Source organism: Rhamphochromis longiceps, linkage group LG9 (assembly GCF_057381845.1).
Source record: "Rhamphochromis longiceps isolate RC_006_pf linkage group LG9, R_longiceps_female_GT1.1, whole genome shotgun sequence".
Lineage (NCBI taxonomy): Eukaryota > Metazoa > Chordata > Actinopteri > Cichliformes > Cichlidae > Rhamphochromis > Rhamphochromis longiceps.
The window spans coordinates 14,282,623-14,306,267 of record NC_140565.1 but is presented as its reverse complement, the minus strand read 5'-3'; the positions used below and the strand labels follow the sequence as shown (position 1 = coordinate 14,306,267).

Below are 23,645 nucleotides of genomic sequence, written 5' to 3'. Positions count from 1 at the left end.
ATGCGTGGTATGGGATGGCGGTCAGGGATTGACTTCATATTTAGCTCCCTATAGTCACAGCACAAGCGGAGGCTGCCATCTTTTTTTCGCACACATACGATGGGGGTGGAGTAGGAGGATTTTGATTTCTTTATCCACCCTCTATTCAGCAAGTTTTCCAGATATTCTTTTACTTCTTTATGAAGTGGCTTAGGCACTGATGTATATGTTCGGCGAACAGGTGTGGGGTCGCTGCTTAAGCTGCAGTGAGGGGATATTGCCAACATCCTGTTCATCACGAGCAAAGGCATTACTCTCCTCCCTTAATAGCTGCCTGATCTTCAGCTGCTGTGCCGGAGAGAGATGGTCGAGGGGAACTGGGGGGTCCCATACACCTTCACTGTTGCTTCTTGTTCTGTTTTCCTGTTCCCCAATTTGGCTAGCTGGAGGTGCAGCTGTTGCTTGTACAGTAGGTCTTGTTGTTCCCAACTGTTCTATTTCCACTGCCACTGTGTTAGCTGGGTAAATAGTTCGGACCCTCTGAGTTTGTCCCAAAACAGTTCTCGGAGGCAGTATGATCTCATAAGCTTTGGTATTAGTGACTGGGAAGCTAATACGGGACCAGCTGCCTTGCTGTAAATGGGCAACGCACTCTTGCACCTCCAATCCCTCTGGCATCTGAGGGTAGGGGCTGGGCTCGAACAGGACATCCTGCTGGGAGTGGGCCTGCTCTCACACTACACTTGACCACTCTTGTCTGACCAGGTGGGATACTCATTAATTCTCTCCCAGTTTTCACTCTGCCCTCACCTAGCCCATCGTCTCCACTCTTCATCACCTTTATAAAGACCTCAGCTTTCTTACAGTCAATGGAGAATGCTGTGCTAACAGCTTCTGTTACAGCACGAGGTGGCTCTATTCCCCTCTCTAGCATGTATTCAATCATGTTGAAGCCAATTATTGGCTCCTCCGCCACCCCATCTTCCTGAGCTACTACTAGTACTGGCACAAGAAGCTCTAACTGCGCAGCCTCTTCTGTAGGCAACCTGAATTTGATTTCAACGCACCCGGAAAATGGGATAAGTGTCTGGTTTACTGCCCTTCCATCTAATATACCAGGCCCAATGATTTCAGTTAAACTCCTAACTTTGAGGTGTGGGATGTTCTGTTGTCTCCATTTTTCATTTATGAGACAAACCTGTGATCCTGTGTCCCACAACGCTGTGGTTTTTACTCCCTCAAGCAGGCAGGTGATCACGTGCGTCTTCCCAATAAGATTGAGGAGCTGGGCTCTTCGCTTTGGGGAGAGGAGGCTGACGGAGACCACTTCATTCCTCTTATCTTGTGTGGCGGCTGCTACTTTTGTCTCCAAATGTTTTATACTGTCCGTTAAGAGTTTGTGAACATCTTGTTGTTGCTCACCTTGGTTTAGTAGCTGAAAAGAGGGTGACGGGCGTGGGTTCACCGTGCTAGCTGACATACCAATCTGCTCTGCCCTGTCTGGAAGTTTTCTCCGGGTGTGGCATCCCCTTGACAAATGCCCACTTTGTCCACATTTGAAGCAGTGGTCGCAGTTTTCTCCTCTATTGCTGTCCTGACAATCCCTGCAGCCACGTTTGAGACTTGGGCGGTGTGAGGGAGAAGGTCGGCGCGACTCACGAATAACTCCTTTTATTTCAGCTATTTCCCCTTTTAGTTGATTGATGATATCAAACAGCTCAGTTTCCTTGCGTGTCACTGTTGCTGGTGCTTTAGCAGCTTTACCTTTTGTCGAGGTGAAGAATGGCTGGTCTTGCCCACCCACTGCACCAACCGCTGCCTCCTGCACTGACTGTGCCTCTGCTTTTATCTCTCTTACTTTCATTTCTCGGGTGGTCTTTCTGAATTTTTGTTGCCTCTCCCACTCAAGGCTGGCCGCTTCATTTGTCTTTGCAATCAGCACATCGTCAGTGACTGCTGGATCATCCAGGTAGGGTTTGATCTGGTATTTCACATTGTCGCTAATCAGACCTGTGCCAACGGCTCGCAGAAACTTTTTCTGAATCAGTTCGACACTGTATTGTTCATCTGTTCCTGGCTCCCTTGATGATGCTAGGATTCTTTCTTTCAGCTCGATTGCCCTAAATAGAAAGTTCTGTGGGGACTCATTACTTCCTTGAGTGATATTTATCAGACGATGATAGAGGTCAGTAGAGCTATCCTCCTTGTAGTGTCCCCTCAGTATGGTACGAAGCTGCATGAGGGTGAGGTCTGTTTTAATCTCTAACATATCACGGAGACTTAGGCCTGGGCTTATGGCCCTAACAACAGCTTCAATAATTTCAGCTTCGCTGTGATTCTTTTTAAGTCTCATTTTGATTTGATGAATCAGGTTGGAGTATGACAGTTTGTCTTTCTGACCCCGTTCCCCAATTTGGCCACTGATTCTAAATTCCCTGCGTATAGTCACTTCAGGGGGCTGTGTTGCTGGTGAAGCAGGTAACGGTGATGGATGAGTAGGTAACTGTGCAGTTTCTTGGGAGGCCATTCTGTCTGTCAGTCTTGCCATTTCTTCCTCTAACCTTTTTGTTGAGGTTTGAAAACTTAGTCGCAATGCTGCATATTGTTCTTGTAGACTGGCCAATGCAACTGCATCCCTACCGATACTCTCTTCACGTTCCTGTGCAGGGTCATCTCTTTCCTTTAGTTCTTTAACAGTTTTAATTAATCTGTCCAGGAATGTGTGTGCTACTTCCTCTTCCTCCACTTCAATAATTGTTTCAACTGCTTCACTTATTGTTCTGATCAGCATGTGCTTCTTTGTCTGTTTCCCAATTGAGATTTTGGCTTGTAAACACACTTCTTGTAGTTGGTCTGACCTTAACTGCAGCAAGCTCTCACTTAGCTGGTCTTGCAGTTGCTCCAACTCCATAATGTGTGTGACGATTCTGTAATCTCACACTGCTTCTCAGTAGCACCGCTGATCCCACCGCTGCCACCAAATTTTGTTGCACACTTGGATTAAAATGAATTGAAACCAGTGTGGCTTTGTGAGTTCGCCTTTACTGCATCTGCAAATATATACATGGACATAGCACAACGTTACACACTTTTGCAGTCTCACACAACTCTTATAGGCGCACTGCCTTATGGGTAGTCTTTAAACTCAGTGTAACAATGAAATAAACACAAACAAAAGATAGTGTGATCCACCAGTCTATATCTGCTGTGATTACAGCCCAGTACAGGTATAAATCCACAAAAGTGCCACGAGGTTTCCGCACAAACTAATGAATTAGATCTAGCTGCTAATCGTTAGCGTCACGGCTAATTCACATCGCTACCAATAACTTATACACTAATGACACAACTTTCCCACATTCTCTGCAACCCCGTGGACTGATCTGTAGATACATTTTAAGTTATTTACCATCTTGTATCTGCTTACTCTCAAATATATACATGGACATAGCACAACGTTACACACTTTTGCAGTCTCACACAACTCTTATAGGCGCACTGCCTTATGGGTAGTGGCTGGGCTTATTTACTCCCGCTAGAGCTGCTCATTTTAGGGGATACTCGCTCTTGTGGTGTAACGGAGGAATAACTACACTCAAAAAAATGAATGAGGTGGATTGTTCAGTGTATATTAATTATTTATTTTCATTTTACTTAAAATATATGTTTTTGTTAAGTTAACATATGTTTTTCTAATCAAGTCTACGTAATTGTGTCTATTATTCAACGTACATAATACTGTGTTACTTGATCGCATAACATTTAAGTTAAGTCAATTAGGATCGATATACCTTGTATATCCACAAGGTGGCAGTAATGCAAAAACAGTTGTAATGAAACCGCGCAGAACAAGAAGGTTTCACGGCTTGTGCCTGCTCATGCGCAAGACTTCAAATTTAACTGAAAAAGGCTGTTTTGGCGCCAAGCTGCTGTTTCTTTGAGAGGTAAGACCACTTTTTTCTTTGACTATGTTGTGTAGTATCTATATGTCCAGCATGGTTATATTTTACGTTTGTCTTACAAGACATGTTATATCGTTTGCGTGTGCTTGTTTTACATTAGTTTTACTGGGTCCTGGACATGCTTATTTTGTGGACTGTGTAAGAAACATTTTTATTGTTTTTTGTTTTATTAAGGGATTAGCTACAGGGGTTCATGGGGTTATTCTTTCAAGGGGTTATTTTTCCATTTGCTTTCTTGGGATTCCTTTTCTGTAATCTGAGAGTCGGAAATATCGAATAGGATAGCAAGGATAGCATAAAGTGACATTTAAAATCCAAAAAGTGAAGGGCGAAAGCCACTGTGACACCATTGCTCTGCTCTATCAGTAATCTGTATTATGTAAAAATGGTCTGTAAATACAGCATGTTTCCTAGCGGAGTTATACATATCAATGTAGTTATAAATTACAGTTTGTGAAAGTACACACTTAATTTTTTTAATAAAATTATTCAAGACATATGAGTGGACAGACAATGGAGGTCGACAGACCTGGTGATAATTGCTTCTATAGAAAGTTAGCACATGGCAGTGTCAATCTCTTGCTTTTCTTCTGAGTAGTATTTTATTTAGTTGTAATTCAAACAATAATTTGCTTCTTGAAATTAAGTAATGAATTTCTTGTTTTACTTTATAAATCTCAGATCCTGCCTTTACCTGCTCCCTCCTATACTGATGTGGTGTATGTGGTATTGCTGAGCTTGTATGTGGTATGTGAACTGTTATACTTTTAAAAACAAAACTGTTTTATAAGTTAAGTTTTCTTTAGTGACCCATCCCATGCCCCTGTTATTTCTTCTCCACATCTGAACCATGGTAAAGGTTGCAGTTCAAGGGCCTGAGGCATGAAATTCTTTTCAGATCAGCTGTGATCAATATTTTTTGGAACTTGATAAATAACAATAAAAGCTGTAATGGCTCCATTAGCATTTTGTGTAAATGTTTGTGTTAAGATTATAGCTTTAATGAGGTCTTTCTACATTAGTTTTAGTTTGTATATGTGTACATATAGTATGTATATTTACAGTACAGTATGTTGTGTTTGTTGACATATTTTCAGGTGGAAGCAGAATATGTGAGGATTACTACTGCTGCACATGTTCCAAGGCTTTTTACACAACTTGACCAATACACTGACCAGCTCATAAAAGTCTTCAAGAAAAAAGGAGGCGTTGCAGGGAAGAAAATTAGACAAACTTTGGCCCCAGCCACACAGGTGCATTATTCTGTTGGTAGCAAAATATTATGGCTAATAAGATCATTTTCAAATTTAAACAGCTAGTGTATGGTAGCTGCACAGTGCACTTACATTTATATTAAGCAAGACAAAGTTTGGTACTCAAAACGTTGGAAAATTTAAATTACCTAAACATATGTAAAATCTGATCCCTTGATTTAGGTTAAACCAGAAGTGAATGTTTTTATGTTATGTTTTGAATGCAAAAAAGATGATGTATTAGTTTGTCTTTACCTCCATTATGGACATATATAATGTGGTGGAAACCCTGCCCAACAGGTTAACTATTCATGTCCATGTGATGATTAGTTGGTCTTGTGTACATGTCTATCTGTGCAGTGGATATGTCATTCATTTTGCGTATAATGTGAGTTTCTGTCATCCTAAAGTATATCTGTTTTCTCTTCCTGTATCTCTGCCACTCTCTACAGAAGGAAACCATTGAAAAGGGGAGGGAGTGTGTCCTCAGGGCACTACCTTTTTACCTGAATGAAGACCCAAGCATCCTCTTCAAAGAATAATTGGTTGGTAATTTTAGTTTAGTTTTTTATCTGTATTAAACCAAATTTTGAATAACTAATGTTGTTGCATGTTGTAATGTTGTTGTTGTTGTAATTTGCATGGAACCTGTTTAAATGTTTTGGGAAATCTTCTTGTATACCCAAACTATTTCTATTTATCGTTGAATCTGTAGTCTAAAATAGTGGCGCACTGGGGTGCATGTTCCTAATATTGTGTTTACGTCATTAAAGGGTAGCTTTGGCCCTTTTTCTTTCTTTTTTTAAAACTGGATGCCATTTTTCTATGTTTTTGTGTCTAAGCTACAGCTGTTCAGAGGGAGCTGGAACAAATTACCCTTGCTATCTTTACCATCGAAAGAGCTGATGCCAGCACTCCTCCAGCCGATGTGGGTATAACCATCTAGTGTGTCCTGCATGACCTGGAAGACCTGGCCTCTGCATGTGCACTCTTAATGGGTGGGATATATGCACTGAATCTCAGTTAACCTCAAGACTGAAAGCTAAGAGACAATCAAAAGTATTGAGATTTAAAGGATTTAATTGAGAGATGATACTGCACCAGAAATGTTGAAGGGTGGTGTGTATATTAGCGTTCAAGGCATATTGTTATGAGGTGGAAATATGTTCATATTCAGTTTGTGTTACATTGTGTGCATTGTAAAGGTAATTGCAATACATACTAAAAATAAGGGTAAGTTAGGAGGTTGATCTGATATCCTCGTGTTGGTGTTGTTCCCAGATCATCATACTAAATGTTGTTCCAGGATCAACATTGCAAGTGACCAATCAGAATGTTGTGACGTCATACTTTTGCGACTTCGGGAAAAACCGGCGTAAAACAAAAAACTGTACTTAAGCTGCGTGAAACCGCCTCTGTCCGCCGATCAACTGACCCTAACCCTAACCGTAACCCTTTAATAAACAGTAAGCAGAATTGATATTGTCCTTGCAACATTGGAATTTCATAAATGCACGAATGGCTTGGCGCGCAAAAGAATAACGTCACAACAATGTGATTGGTCACTTGCAATGTTGAACCTGGAACAACATTTTCATGATGGTCTGGGAACAACACCAACACGAGGATATCAAATCATCCAAGTTGGGAATGCAGGATGAATGTATATTTTGTGGACTTTTAAAGACGAACAATTGTTTCCATGTTAAAATGTTTACATCTGAAGTTTTTTGCCCAAACACTGGTAAAATAAATGTTGACAGTGGCAAGTGTTAAGTGGTTACTGCTGTGCTGTTGCAAAAAAACTGAACGCTGACAAGCTGTTTTATTGTTAGACCATAATGTTGGCATGTTTTGTTAAAGTTTTATTTGGGATGGTGATGTAATTTTCTTTGATTGCTAATATCAGTGGACTATTTATTATTATTATTATTATTATTATTATTATTATTATTATTGTTGTTGTTGTTGTTGTTGTTGTTGTTACATAATTTTTTTTTAAATTGTGGCTGTTGAGGTGGACACTTCACTTTGCATTGTTAAAGGAAAGCACTTCATTGGCATTGTGTTACTGGACTGACCCTAAGCAATCATTGCAAATAGCAACTTTGCTATCCATTTTAGACACTAAAAGAAAAAAACACTCACAGACCTTACTAGCATCACATGTGCATAACTCAAGTGTCATCTTATTAATGTGTTATGTGATCTTCAATGCGTTTTTTTTTCTTCTATTTCTGGTAGATACAGACATTTAATTTAAAGTCTTGATGTTGCATCTGTCTACATACTGTTAATTACTAACCCTAATGAGCTGTTGTGTTTTATTTTGGACTGGGTTTACACAAATGCTCACTGAATGTGTTGGCAATAAAATAAATTTAAAAAAATAAGTTGGATGTACTTAATTCATTTGTGTGGAACCTGTTGACAAAATAGATTTAGGTAAAACTAATTAATAAAGCACAAGGTGGCTGAAAATATAATATTTGAATTAATCTAACTTAAATTTAACATTTTACTGCCACAAATAAGAAATGTGTTGAAGTAACTAATCTTAACTATCTAACCTGTAAATATATCATCTATGTTCATACAACATAACTTGATTTAGTTAGTCTTAAATATGTCTTGTTAATCTTAAGTAGTTTTTTTTAAATTAGATGAACTAAAGATTTTTGCTTTAAACTAACATAATTCAATTTCGTGGAACCTGTTGACAAAATAATTTTAATTAAAGTCAACGTTTCATTTTTTTGAGTGTATGCTTCCTGCACTGTCATTTTTGGAGACTGGGGCACACATTATATTACCACAATCAAAGAAAATACATATTTGAACAATCAGACCATTTAACTAAAGATTATGGGGGGTGTCCTGTTTTGTCCACAATGTCTTTCTTGTCCTTACATGCACAGTGAAGGATTAAACTTATTGTGTTTTGATTTTGACCCAGGTGTCGTCTACATATCTGTACCAGTGGCTGGGTACTCTCCCTTTAAAAGAGCGAAGAGCTTTTCTTTCCACTTCTTCCATGTAAAGGTTGGCTGTAATAGGTGACACGGGGGAGCCCATAGCACAGCCATGTTTTACATGGGTTATCACTACGTCTCCACTGCTTCCGTGGTAGGTATGCAAGTGAAGAGAGAGACTACATACAAGGACACCATGGTTTCATCTGATTCCAGGGTAAGTTTCTGGACCTTGTCGGTGGAGTTATTGATGTGATGTGTGTGTGTTCCCCACAAGTGGTGCTAGGATGGTAGCAAGGTGTTTCGAAATGTTGTAAGTAGCTGAGTTTATGCTACTGACAATGGGTCTGAGCGGGACACCTGCTTTGAGGAAGTCCGTAGATGCAGGGTATGACATCCCCTGGGTAAAGGTGGTGATATGTAAAGCGGTCAATGGTTTTGTCCTTTTTCAATGTCTTGAAGCAAGCTATAACTTTTTGTAGCTGCTTGTGGGGTCTCGCTTTCAGGCTTCGTAGGTATTGTTGTCATTGAGGAGAGTAGTGATCTTTGTGTGGTAATCCGTAGTGTTTAGGACCACAGTGCACCTTCCCTTGTCAGCTGGTAATATATATTGATGTTGTGGTCTTTGCTCAGGGAAGCGATGGCCTTCTTTTCTTGTATTGTGAGGTTAGACGGAGAGACTTTGGCACTGGAGAGGGTGGATGAAACTTTCATCCTGATTTGCTCTGCTTGTGTCTGTGACAATTTGTTAATTCGTATGGTGGTTTCTGTGGCTGTGATGAGGTCCACTAGGGGCAACTCCTCTCCTCCTTGCTGACTCCATATCTGTCAATATGTTGCGCACTTATCTCTTGCCCAAAAATCTCTTCGTGGTAAAACGCCACAAATCCCACCAGTGATTCACTTCCTTATAAACAATTGAGTCATTGGCTGTATCCCAATTCAGGGTCTGCAGCCTTAAAGTACGCAGCCTTAACGGTCCACAAGGGCCGCGTACTTAAAGACCGCTAAGGCCGGAAGTGCGAGCCTTGTGAAATGGGACGGTCTAGCCTCCGTTGCGCTGCCCAGGTTGCCCAGCAACCATGATACTAACAGCTGGAAACATTTCATACAGCTTTGTTCGACAGAAATGAAGGAGAAAATCTTTTGTTCGTTTGTTTGTTTCTACGTGAGCTTTGCTCATTCTCTGTAAGATTAAGCTCAGCTATTGAACGGCGTATATTTTAAAGTAAAGGCGTTAAAACCAAGTTAGTACAAACGTCACTAATGTCACATAACTTTGTGTGGCCAACAGTAATGTTTTAATGTTCTTCATTATTAAACATTTGCACATAAATAAGTGACATAATATTCAGTACTTAAAGTTTACTCTTCGGGTGCCCCTCATCTGCCTTTTTTTTTTTTTCGGCAAAATTATCCACACCCACCGCCGTGCTATGCATTCTGGGATATGTTGGGCCAGGAAGTCTACACCGCCATGTCCTTAAAATTCAGGGAAATGAAGGACGCATCTGAGGGCTGCATTTCGAGCAGCCTTTGAATTGGGACAGCCTTCGTCGCGTCGCTGTGACGTAATCGGCCTTAAAATGCGGCCTTTAAGGAAAAGCATTTGATCGAGTGGAATCGGGGTATCTTTTTGCAGTCTTGAGGAAATTTGGTTTTGGTAACAATTTTATATCTTGGATTCATCTTTTATATACTACGCCACTGGCATCTGTTTGTACTAACACTGATTTCGGAGTATTTTACTCTCACCTTTACTTTTCACTTTAGCAATAGAGCCTCTCTCTGTGGCTCTTAGAACCTCGCCTCTGTTTCAAGGGGTTATTCGTGGTGGTACGGAACATAGGGTTGCTTTATATGCAGGTGACTTATTATTATATGTTACAAATCCAACAATTCATTTATCCTCTATAATGAAAATACTTCTACATTTTGGCTCTTTCTCTGGGTACAAGATTAATATATAAAAAAGTGAATGTTTTCCCATAAACCCAGCTGCACAAGAGCTTAGACAAACCGATTTTGATTTCCAACTAGCTTCTTCAGGCTTTAAAGTGCATATTACCAGTTCATTTAAAGCTTTGCAAGCAGCAAAATTTAACCCTTTGCTGACCTGTGTAAAGTTGTCTTTTCAAAGAAGGGTAAACCTTCCTGTATCACTTCTTGGCACTATTATTTTCATCCCTTCCTGTTTCCCTGTTACAGTTTACAGACAACCCCTTTCTAATTGGCTCTCTAAAAATATGGTATCAATTCCGGCATCACTTCAATTCAGTCTCTGCTTCTGCTCTGACCCTAATCTGCAACAACTACCTCTTCCCCCCATCGCTGGTGGGCTCCTCCTTTTGCATATACGCAAGAAAAGGTATCAAATGTTTTTATGACTTTTTTAAAGATAACATTTTCTCAGCTTTAGTGACCTTTGTTCTTTGTATGATTTGCCCTCGTATCATTTGTTCTGCTACTTTCAAATAAGACACTGTGCATCTTCTATCTTGCCAGAGTTTCCAAGTCAGCTTCTCAAGCCTTGGTGGGAAGACTTATTCCAGTTGAAGCCTCACAGTAAGGCTCTAATATCACAAGTATATACTTTAATTATGGCATCGAGCAATTACTCAACCAAATAATTGCTTTGAATTGGGAAAAGGAACTGGGTCTTACGTTTGGGGAAGGTTACTGGGACAAAATAATTGACAAAATTCATACTTCAGCCTCATGTGCAAGACTCTCCCTTATTCAGTTTAAGACAGTATACAGATTACACATCTAGATTATCTAAAATATACCCCAGCATTCCTGACCTGTGCAACAGATGCAACGCCTGTTTTTTGCCTTCCCGACACTTAAGTTATACTGGACTTTTTATTTTGAAGTGCTCTCTCATGTTTTGAGCGTTACACTCCAACCATGCCCACTAGTTTGGTGTTTCTGAAGATGCCACCCTAAACCTTAGTCATAAACAGCTGGATGTTATGTTCACTTCACTGCTGGCACGACGTAGAATTTTGCTGTCTTGGAAAGCTCATCACCTTCCAGCCCGAGCACGTTGGCTGGAAGATGTTATGTTCTTTTTAAAAATGGAGAAAATAAAATTCAGACTCAGAGGAAATGTTAATAAGTTCTCACAGATGTGGCAGCCTTTTATTATTTACTTCAGTTCATTGAAAACACTTCCAACAGACTAAACTTTAGTACCATGGGGTTTTCTTTTGTTCTGGTTCTGGGGGGAGTGTTTTTTTGTTTGTTTGTTTGTTTTTGTTTGTTCTTTTTTTCTTTGCTTTTTCTTTTGTTTTGTTCTCTCTCTGTGTGTTTTTCCCACTTTTTCCTTTATTTTTATTTTATTTATTTATTTATTTAACTTTAATGGCCTAATCTGTATTGAGATATATCTTTGTGTCTGTGGTACCCTCTTTATTGGGCCTGATATGTCAACTTACATGTAAAAACTCTATAAATAAAGAGGGGGGGGGGCTGAGAAAGTTCAGTTTTGAATGGGTGTAAATATTTTATTTACAGTTTCTCATACAAAAGGCATATAGTATTCTTCATGTACATTCATACCAGCAGCAGGGTTAAATTCATACTGGCCGTTGTCTGGTGGCATCGACCAGCCAAATGTCTGGGGCGAGTTGGGGAAGGTCCACTGAGGTCCAGGAGCAAAACTGTCCACAGCATGATGATAGGGGCCCTGATGGTTTCCACCATTTGGGATTGGGTTTACCTCCTGGTGCTCGGTGTACTGCTGCCTGAATGGGGGCTGTCCCTCTCCCTGAAACTGAAACACAGACAGGTGGACTGTCAGTAAAATAAGAATACTTTAAGAATACTTCAATCAATTCCCCGGATAATGACAGAATCAGAAACAGTGCTTTTTAATAATAGGAGATACTCTAATAGGAGATGTCTCTCTCCCTGAAACTGAAGGGGACAAGGGGACTGTCAGTAAAACGAGAATAGTTGTTTTAAATTATTGGCATTACACTTTTTTAAATACAGTCAATTCCCCAGATAATGACAGAATCATCATCATCATCATCGTTTATTTGTATAGCACTTAAGAACACACCAGGCAGACCAAAGTGCTGAACAACACAGATCAAAACAACAACCAAATTAAAAATACCATAAAATCAAATCATAAACAATTCTGTTCAATAATAGGAGATACTTACATGAAGTGGGACATCCTGATTCACATGCTGAGGATGTGACCTCCTCCTAAACTTACTCCGTCTGTTTTGAAACCAATTTTTTACCTAAAGACGGAAGAAAACAGAAAACATTTAATCAGTACAATGGACCCAAAATTCAATTTCTTATGTTCTATTGAATTGAAAAACACTCACCTGTCTGTAGGTCAGACCTGTCATCTCTGCCAACTGTTTCATCTCCCTTGGCTCATAGTAACGTTTCAAATTAAAGTGATGGACAAGAACATTCAACTGCCTCTCCGTGAACACCACCCGGGCCTTTCCTTTAGGTTTCTCTGGAGCAGTGCTGGGAGGGTGCAGAGTGGCAGTGATGTTGCCATCCTGGCTTCTTGGGACAGCAAAATCTTGTTTCTGCTCTGAGACTGAACTGGAAACAGCCTCAGAGGTATCAGCGGTTTTTTTGCTCATCTCCATTTTTAGAGCAGTCTCTGCCCATGTAGCGAGTTCTTCCAAGGAAAGACTCCCTTCAGGGCCGCTGCCTGAACTCCACGAGTCTGTGAGGGTAAAGAGACAAGAGGACAAGTAAGCACAAGTCTATATGGTCCACATGGGTCAGTTGCTGATATGTTTTGGCACGACTGACTTTCTAACAGAAAAAATTAACAAAGGTTAAATTGATGAGTCTTAAATCCCAAAAGGTCTCAGACTGAAGAAGTCACAAAACATTTCTCCCATTGAAAACATTACATCCAGGTGAACTGAATCAACCTTCAGGGATTTACTTACCTGATGACTGAGCATCAACACAATGAATCTTAAACACAAAAGTTTCCCACAAAGTAGAAAAAAATAAGTCGGATATTTGTAGATTCTTTAAAACCAAAAAGAATTTAAAGTGGACTCTGTTCAGCTGTGGAGGGAGAAATGGTGACTTCTGCCATCAGGACTTACAACACAGAGTAAAAGAGTATTTTTACAAGTTGACTTAGAGGTTAGCCAACTCTGTTCATATTAGCTCACCAGTCAACAATGCTGAGTACATACCTGGAGAAAAGTGCATCCCATAATCTTCCATGAAATCCCAGTGATTAAAAGAGGAAAACTGGAGAAAGTATCTCTGATGAAAGAGCTCCAAACCAGGCAGGAAGGTGACTTAAGAGCAATTGTCCTGGGCTTTTAAGGAGGTTTGTGGGTGTGGGCAGGAATGTGGGGGGGTTGAGCTTCTTCTTCGCTTTACAACCAGTCAGGTTGTTTCTACCAACTGGCATCATTTACATTTCTTTAAAATGCTGATTCTCAGGTCTGGAAAAAAAAGTACAGTTAGAAAGCAGCCGTACAAATGAGCTTTACCAAATCTTTCCACCTCACACTTTAGAAAATATGAAACACTTAATGCCTAAAATTAGCAGCTAAAATTAGCAGCTAATTACTGAAATGAACTCACTGCATGTTTGCATCAATTAACGCAGTATTAGATCACCCAAAGAACTTTCCACTCACATAGAACATTTTTGCAAAAACATCTTCACGTTATTTGACCTGCAGCCGTTCAGTTACACCTCTGTGTAAACCCCCACAGCAGCTTTTTGAGGCAAAAATGGTTTTTGTACTCATGCAAACCATTCACAAATGTGGCACAGAATATCACAATGACCGCTGACCACTCATTTTGTTTTTATTAACTTTAATAATTGAGTCTGAAAGTGGCAAGTGAAATTAAGTCAATTTATCAAGGTCTGCATAGTTAATCATGTGTTTAAAACGAAACAAGGTGGTCTATATAATGTGAAGAATTTATTTAATAAAACAAACAAATAAATCTAATGAGTTTAGATTGTTCTGCTTTCATGTCAACTAGATCTGTGTTAGATGATTTTGATTTAACTTCCTGCTCTGGTTGTTTCAGACAAGAAACCAGTTTGATCTTTTGCACCAATGATTAATTTATTTTCTATTATCAGGAGATTTGTGCAAATAGTTTATAATTTCAAATGTATCAGAGCAAATACAGCTGCTCTTTAAATATATTTTAAACAAAATGTGTATTATTAGTATTGAAACCTGATATTTATTAAATGTTTTAAAATAAGCCAAATTGTACCAATATTACATACAAATAATGACTTACACCTCTAATTTAGATCTTTGTAATCATGTGGAGAACATTACTGAGTTTATAAGATAGCAAAAGGTAGTTTCCCCCTTCTTTGAAAAGCACCTCTAAATGTGTGAAAAGTGAAATTAAACCACCCACATAAGCCAAGGTCAACAAAAGCAAGGCTAACGATCCACATCAACGCATCTGGCCTCCTCTGGCTCATTCAGAATTCGAGACGAATTCGAGATGCACCCAGTTCACCCAGTGACCACTAAACATACGCTAATGTGTCTTTTAGAGTTCCTGTATCACACCCTGCTACCTCTGATTAATTATCAAGTCAATGCAGACAGATGGCACCAGGGCCATGAGAGATAAATGAGGGTAAAGGTGTTTTTGTTAACATGTCTTGATTTGAAGTAACTGCAAAGACACAGAAGTCATATTGTTTGCAGATGATACAAAGTTATTGTGGAAGTAACTTGGAACAACTTCTGAATGAACTAGAAAATCAATTTAGGACTTGGTTTTTCTATAATGATTTAACACTGAATCTGAGCAAAACAAATCTCATACTATTTGGGAGTCAAGCAAATTATATCATTAATAAACTGATGATAAATAACATAGAATTAGGATAATAAACCAAACCCACTTTTTAGCCTTTTTATTAAATACTCTTACATTTAAAGGCTTGACTGACCTCAGAACTCTACACATAATTTATAAAGCAACAAACAAATCTTTGACCCACAACATTTAGGACTTGATCAGGGCTTGTGTGGAACCTTCTTTAAATCTCAGTGATTCACCGAGATAGAAAACAATTTGAAAGAGTGAGTGGTGAATCAAAGAGAAGAAATTAAATAAACTTAATGCAAACTGCACAAAAGAATGTAAAACTCAGCAATACATCTAGTGAGCAGCACTTCTCTGAGCGAAACGAGCTTCTTGATGTCAGAGGTCAAAGGAGAAAGACCAGATGACTTCATGCTGATAGGAAGGCAGCAGAGACTAAAAATAACCACCCATTTAAAGCAAACTATACAGAAGACCATCTCTGAGAACACAACATGTCAGAATTTGAAGCACATGGGCTAGAAGCAGCAGAAGACCACACTGGCTACAACAGCTGTCAGCTAAGAACAGCAAACTGAGGAAACAGACTCACAAATATTAGACAATAAGAGATTGGAGAAATGTTTCCTGGTCTGATGAGTCTCCATTTCTGCTGTGACATTCTGGGTCAGAGGTTAAACACAAGATTTCATGACTTTCAATTTTTAATATCCTCAAATATTGTAAATTATGATGTTAGAGACTCAATGAAAGCAAAACAAAAATGCAGACAGTATTTAATCATAGCAAAGTCGTCATTTGTTGGAAGAAAATGGATGGCACTGACTGCAACATTTACAATATATATAAAAAGTTGACTTTATCAGTCTCCTACTCGAGCCTTCATCTGCCCCACCAACTCTGGGGAAAAGAAGGGAAAAAAGATGTACATTACATGTTAATGTTTTTCTTATTGTTTTATTTTAACTGAGATTCACTGCGTCTTATCAAAACAGCCTCTGTTTTATATTTAAATGGAAAGAAGATAAAATCTACAAGAAATAAAACAGTTAAACAGGATAAAACATGTGTGTAGCTTCCATGTTGAAAAACTGCAGATGAGTTTTAAGTCTTTTAAATCTTTGTGAAAACCACCAGCATGTGGTTTGGCAAGACCAAGATTGAATAATAATAATGGATTACATTTATAATGTGCTTTTCGGGACCCCTCAAAGCTCTTTACAATACCACTATTCATTCACTACAGTTGTAGCCATGGCTGCCATATCGCGCCATCGGCCCCTCTGTCCATCACCAGTAGGCGGTAGGTGAAGTGTGTTGCCCAAGGACACAACAACCGAGACTGTCCGAGCCGGCAACCTTCCGATTACAAGACGAACACCCAACTCTTGAGCCACGATCACTCACGATGGAAAAAATCTTCATCTGAAGCTTTGCTGAACATAAGGATTTCTCTCAGGTCATCACGATTCGGCCTTTATCCTGATCAAGTTCTAAATGTTTTGGCCAAAGATTTGTTTGTTGCTTTATAAATTATGTGTAGAGTTCTGAGGTCAACAAAGTCTTTAAATTTAAGAGTATTTAATAAAAAGGCTAAAAAGTAAGTAGATTTTAATTTTGAGATTGGACTCTCACTTTTATAAAACTTGTGTGTACTGCCAAGCACTGTTTTAATATATAAATATATTAAAACAGTGCTTGGCAGTACACACAAGTTTTATAAAAGTGAGAGACATCTGAAGAGAGTTCTTAGGGGACACACTCGTCACAAAAGCGTACTCTGACCTGCAAGTCTTGGTTGAATTCATTGACAACCAGTTGCAGTACTCTGGTAGCTTCACGCGTACTGATGGATATATGCTAAATGCAGAGAACATTGACTACGCGTGAAGAAAGAGGATGTGCACTTGGTGTTGACTGAGCTGGATCCCTGAGGGGTGGCATTGAGGCACACAAGACGTCTCAGGCGAAGGCGAACTATTTTTCAAAAGGGCTGAACTTCATCTGGCACCTGTACTCCTACGGCAAACTTAAACCATATGGCATCTCAATCAATGAGAGTGTTGATGGTTTGTCGAGAAAAATAATCTGTCTTAATGCATACACAACAAATAGTAATCTGAAAGTGATCGGGGGGTGTTACATAGAAGCGGTGCAGCGGTGTAGAGTTGCCAGAGGTGATCTTGGAACTGAAAATGGCCATGTTATAGGCTTTCAGTGTTTCCTTGTGCCCGTGGCTCCTTACGACACCTTTGAGAGTTACCTGGAGGGAGGAAGTACTTCCAATGAAAGAATTGAATACTGGTGGCATTTTCTTCACAGCCAGTGTCTGGAGTTCTGGTTATTCTTATTTGCAGACATCAGAGACAATGGGTACTTTGATGGTGGGTTTCCGGACAAAAACCTTCAGTTTGTTTTCCATGCGTCTTATCCAGGTGAGCTAATAAATTGTGTTTTCTTGCATGTATGGATGCATGCGTTTGTGAGTGAGAGATAAAGGGAATGGAGGAAGTGATAGAGAGGGAGTAGAAAAAGTATAGTGAGTGATGAGATGTGGACCAGATTGAGGGAATGGAGAGACTTGCAGGAAGAAAGAGACAAGAGAGGGAGAAGAGGTGGAGAGCAGCAGGGAGTAAATGAAATGAAAATTGTGTAAATACTATGATTTAGGCTTAAGAAATCGGCTACCTTAAAGAACAGTGTAACAACCAAGACTAGAGAAAGATCTGTGTTCAAGATGTTGACGTGGCATATGTAAACTTCTTATCTATAATATTAAGTCTTTACAATAAACGCTATCCCCTGGTGAATAAAGCAAAGAAAACTGAAAACATGGCTAACAAACGCATGTAAGAAAAAGAATCTGTTATACAAGAACAAACTTATAAAAGGTATAAGATAAATTCATAATAATTATGAGAACGAGTAAAATAAATTACTACAGTAAACTTTTAGATAAAAAAAATATGAAAAGCGTGGACAGTACTAAATGATATTGTAAATAAAGGAACTAAAAGATTGGAATATCCCCATAACTTTCAAACACAAAATACACTGATCAGTGACATAAAACAATTTGCAAATGGTTTTAATGACTTTTTTTCTTAATGCTGGTCCTGGCTTACCTAAAGAAATTGTAAAAACTGGACACCCTTCTAAAAATAAAACATTAACTATTACTGTAGCAAACTCAGCGGGAGTAGATGAACCAAGCCAATGGTAAAGACTAATGTAAAATATCACAGCATTACAATCACAGGAGTTAGTGTGTGGAACACCTGTACGTATGAAATTAACAAAAGTACATCAATACAAAAATTCATACGATTGTTTAAAAATAATAAATTGCACAGTGGGGCAGCACAACTGACACAGCAACACACACGGGGAAACAAGGAACCAGGAGAAGATCACACCACAACCATAAATGATTAAGAAAGATGAATAAAACTCATATATATAGTTATATATATATATATAGGGCTGTTTTAATTTTATGCATTATGTGTTTTATTTCTATATTTTTGCTGTTTTCTGTTATTCTATTGTTTTGAACTTATTTTGTGTACAGCACTTTGTTCCTGTGCTGGGTATTTTAAAGTGCTTCATAAATAAAATTGGATTGGAACTTTGTTTTGACAAGATTGTTAGTTAAACAATTACAAGTCTACAAATCAGTATTGTTTGTATGGACAGCAACTTTTTTTAAAATTTGTTTATTAAGAGATTATACAAACTTCTATACGTTGTATTGTATACATCTTACGTGACATATTTTATCAAACATTTCTTTCACAATCATTTTAACGTTTTCTTGTTAAACAAAAGACAAATTAAAATACAAAAAACATCATAACAACACAAGAACAGAAAATTGAGAAAAGAAAAAAAGAAGAAAAAAGTGAGTAAATTAGAAAAAATATTAAATAAATAAATTAAATTAAATTAAAAAAAATTAAAATTCAACACTATATAAATACAATTTAAAAAATTAAATTAAATTAAAAAAGAATATTGGTTGAATTCATTTACCCACCCTCTATTCGGAGGGTGGGTAAATTGCATTGTTCTAATGAAAAGATTTGAGATATTCCACAAGAATGTCCGGACAGTATTAAGCCATTGCAATGCAGATGGAAGTAAAATACAGCATCTAGCAAGAAGGGAACAAAAAGCTAAGATCTCAGTTTGCTGGGGAGTTACATTAAGAGGGATCTTTGGAACTCCAAATATGGCAACTAAAGGGTCTTCTCGGATCTGACTTCCAAGAACCCCTGACAGTACAGAAAAGAAATCAGTCCAAAATTGGTTCAAACTTGGGCGGAAGAAAAACATATAATAATAATAGATTGGATTTATATAGCGCTTTTCAAGGGACCCAAAGCGCTTTACAATGCCACTATTCATTCACTCACTGGTGGAGGCAAGCTACGGTTGTAGCCACAACTGCCCTGGGGCAGACTGACAGAAGCCAGGCTGCCATATCGCGCCATCGGCCCCTCTGGCCAACACCAGTAGGCGGTAGGGTAAAGTGTCTTGCCCAAGGACACAACGACCAGGACAGAGAGCCCGGGGATCGAACCGGCGACCTTCCGGTTACAGATATGCTTCCCAAACCCCTGAGCCACGGTCGCAAGGGGAGGTGTGACATCTGTCACATTGGTCTATAATTGAAGGAAACTTTAAACTGTATAAGCTGTAGCCTAGCACATGGTGTACTTGAACGCATGATGAGATTCACCTTATCCCACCATGATTCAAACAGTTCAACACCTAATTCATGCTCCCAGGCGGTTCTGATTTTACCTGATGGATTAGATTCGGTCACCATAAGCATACAATATATATTTGATAGAGGTGATTTTTGATTAGGCGTAACAGCCAGAAGGTCAACCCATGATGGATCAGCAGGGAGAATTGGGGAATTTGGAAACAGTGATGAGACACAGTCTAATTTGCAAATAGAGAAGGGGCCTGTAGGACTCACAGGCCGTAGGCTCTTTGCCTTTCTTCAGTAAAACTGAAATAGATGCCTTCGTTAAAGTGGGGGGCAGCCAGCCTTTTCTCAGTGATTCATTATATAGATCAAGAAGGAGAGGGGCTAGCTTGTCTTTAAATTTTTTTAACAACTCAGCTGGAAATCTGTCGGAGCCTGGGGCCTTACCGCTCGCATACACTTGATTGAGCCAAAAACGTCCTCTATTTTAATAGGAGCGTCGAGCTGCAACTTTTTTTTTTTTTTTTAAAGTGAACATATAAGGAGAAGCGTCCACCAAGTATTTCCTGCCATGGCGTCCACGTCACCATGGTAATGGCACAGCCAGATAACAGCATGAGATTTCAAAACATATGTACATTTAACGAGTTACTTTTAATGAACCTCAACATAATTACTTTTATAATTCTTTGTTATTTATCAGACTCCTGAATAGTATGAGTTTTGTTTTGCTCAGACTCAGTGTTAACTGATTATAGAAATAACCGAGAACTCAGTTAAATTGATTTTCTAGTTCATTCAGAAGTTTTTCCAAGTTACTTCCACAATAACTTTGTGTCATCTGCACATAATATGACTTCTGTGTCTTTGAAATTACTTCAAATCAAGACATGTTAACACAGAAACCTTTATTTATCTCTCATGGCCCTGGTGCCATCTGTCTGCATTGACCTGATAATTAATCAGAGGTAGCAGGGTGTGATACAGGAACTCTAAAAGACACATTAGCGTATGTTTAGTGGTCACTGGCTAAACTGGGTGCGTCTCTAATTCTGAATGAGCCAGAGGAGGCCATATCCATGTGTCCGTGGGTTTATGACGAGCGTTGTTGTGGATCGTTAGCCTTGCTATTGTTTACATCGACTTATGTGGGTGTTTTAGTGTCAGAGACTTTTACAATGTAGAGGTGCATTTCAAAGAAGGTGAAAGCTACCATGTGCTACCTTATAAACTCAGTAATGTTCTCCACATGGTCAAAAATATCTTAATTATGTAAGTCATTAGTTGTATGTAATATTGGTATAATTTTGCTTATTTTAAAACATTTTCAAAGATGCTGAGTTCAATTGGTGTAATTTCAGTTGCCACTTTTAAACTGTTTCATTTAATAAAGTTAATGAAGACAAAACGAGTGGTCATCGTGATATTCAGTGTCAGACTTTTTTAATGGTTTGTCAGAGTTTGAAAAACTTGTTTTGACCTTAAAAAGCTGCTTTGGGGGTTTACACAAAGGTGCAACTGAACGCCTGGAGATCAAATTAGTGTGAGGATGCATTTGCAAAAATGATCTATGTGAGTGGAAAGTTCTTTCCACTCACATAGACACTTAATCTTGCTTTCACTCACCCACTGACTGAACAACCCAAAGAACAACCAAATGAAAGACCCACTGAACAACCCACTGAACAACCTACTGAACAACGCACTGAACGACCCATTGAACGACCCATTGAACGACCCACCGAACTGAATTTGGTGTTGAATTTTTTTTTTTTGTTAATTTAAGAGCAGTTAAAACGGACACTAAAGTAATGGGTAAGAGGTTAAATTGAAAGTAAAACAGTAATTTTAGGCATTACATTTTTGAGATTTTATAAAGTGTGAGGTGGAAGGATTTGGTAAAGCTCATTTGTACGGCTGCTTTCTAACTGTACTTTCTGTTTTCAGACCTCAGAAACAGCATTTTAAAGAAATGTAAATGATGCCAGTTGGTTGAAACTTGGTAGGGTAAAGCGACTCACAAAGGAAGAAGCTCAACTCCCCACAATCCTGCCCACACCCACAAACCTCCTTAAAAGCCCAGAATTGCTCTTAAATCAGCCTTAGGATACACAGCACTATCCTGCTTGGTTTGGAGCCCTTTCATCAGAGATACTTATTCCAGCTTTCCTGCTTTAATCACTGGGACTTCAAAGATGGAACATGGGATGCACTTTTCTCCAGGTATGTACTCAGCATTGTTGCCTGGTGAGCTACATGAATAGAGTTGGCTAATCTCTAAGACAACTTGCAAAAATACTCTTTCACTCTGTGTTGTAAGTCCTGATGGCAGAAGTCACTCTTGGTTCTGAATAATGTATAAATATCACACTTTTTTTCTGGGAAACTTTTGTGTTTCAGACTCAGCAATTTACTTTTTAAAAACTTTTTTTTCCTGCTGTCTCAGAAGAGAAACAAGATTTTGCTGTCCCACGAAGCCAGGATGGCAACATCACTGCCACTCTGCACCATCCCAGCACTGCTCCAGAGAAACCTAAAGGAAAGGCCCGGGTGGTGTTCACAGAGAGACAGTTGAATATTCTTGTCCATCACTTTAATGCGAAACATTACTATGAGCCAAGGGAGATTAAACAGCTGGCAGAGATGACAGGACTGACCTACAAACAGGTGAGTGTTTTTCAACTTACTACAACATAAGAAATTGAATTTTGGGTCCATTGTACTCATTAAATGTTTTCTGTTTTCTTCCGTCTTTAGGTAAAAACTTGGTTTCAAAACAGACGGAGTAAGTTTAAGAGGAGGTCACATCCTCAGCATGTGAATCAGGATGTCCCACTTCATGTAAGTATCTCCTATTATTAAACAGAATTGTTTCTGATTCTGTCATTATCTGGGGAATTGACTGTATTTAAAAAAGTGTAATGCCAATAATTTAAAACAACTATTCTCGTTTTACTGACAGTCCCCTTGTCCCCTTCAGTTTCAGGGAGAGAGACAGCCCCCGTTCAGGGAGCGGTACACCCAGCACCAGGTAAATTCAATGAGAATGGGTGCAAATAATCAGGCCCACTTTTCTCATGCTGTGGGCAATTCTGCGGCTGGACCTCAATGGACCCTCCCCGACTCCCCTCAGATGTTTGGCTGGTCAATGCCACCAGGCAACGGGCATCACGAATACGACACAGCTGTTCAAAACCCAGCAAAAATGTCCACTATGATCGAAGCAATGGGAAGAGCTGTGAGTACTCAGACTGTTCTCATTGAACACAACATGGATAAGATCTTGGAGAAGCTCACGGCTCTTCAACAAGAAATTGACAGACCTGGTGACGAGTGACAGACATTTAGACTGTCTGTGAAATTGGAGGCACCAAACCCAAACATCGTCTCTCCCCTGCATACCGATGTCCCTGGAAAGCCCATCAAGACCTTTTTTTTACTGTTACTGTTTTAGAGGTCCTTTTTTTCCTCTTGTCCCTGATGTACGAATTTTCACTGTCTTTTTGTCTTTTTGGTTTCTTCCTGGTGCGGCTACATCCGCAGCCCCAGGACACAGGAATTTCATTGCATGTTGTACTTTGTATGACTGTGTATTTGACTAATAAAATTTGATTTGAACACCAGTTCAGCACTGAATGGAATATAAACAACCCAGGACTTTTTGTTTTATTATTTTTATTGTCTTCATGTAGCTCAACATAGTCTCAGATTTGATCGCTTTCAGTAAAGTGGGAGGGGGGTATTCAATATCCAATGGATTTTAGAAATATTAGAATTCAGTAGGCTCCGGCTACTGTAAATAGTCAAAATAGCCAAAACACATACTGGGATATCAGAGAAAACACCATCAGAAATTCTGCATATAAGATTAAGAGATGAATTCATCAAAATGTGTTTTGTTTCATTTTGTTGTATTTGTTGTAAAAAATAT

General features: G+C 39.0%; 2 long non-coding RNA genes across 2 annotated transcripts in view; both read left to right on the top strand.

Annotated features, from left to right (window-relative positions):
• The window catches only part of LOC146662014 (uncharacterized), a 122,984-nt gene that overhangs the window by 9,330 nt on the left and 90,009 nt on the right, over positions 1-23,645 (top strand). The window lies entirely within an intron of this gene.
• On the top strand, positions 3,799-7,569 carry LOC146662020 (uncharacterized). Its single transcript, XR_014913287.1, has 5 exons — positions 3,799-3,923; positions 4,623-4,688; positions 5,039-5,194; positions 5,647-5,739; positions 6,037-7,569. It is a non-coding gene; the product is annotated as an uncharacterized LOC146662020 (long non-coding RNA).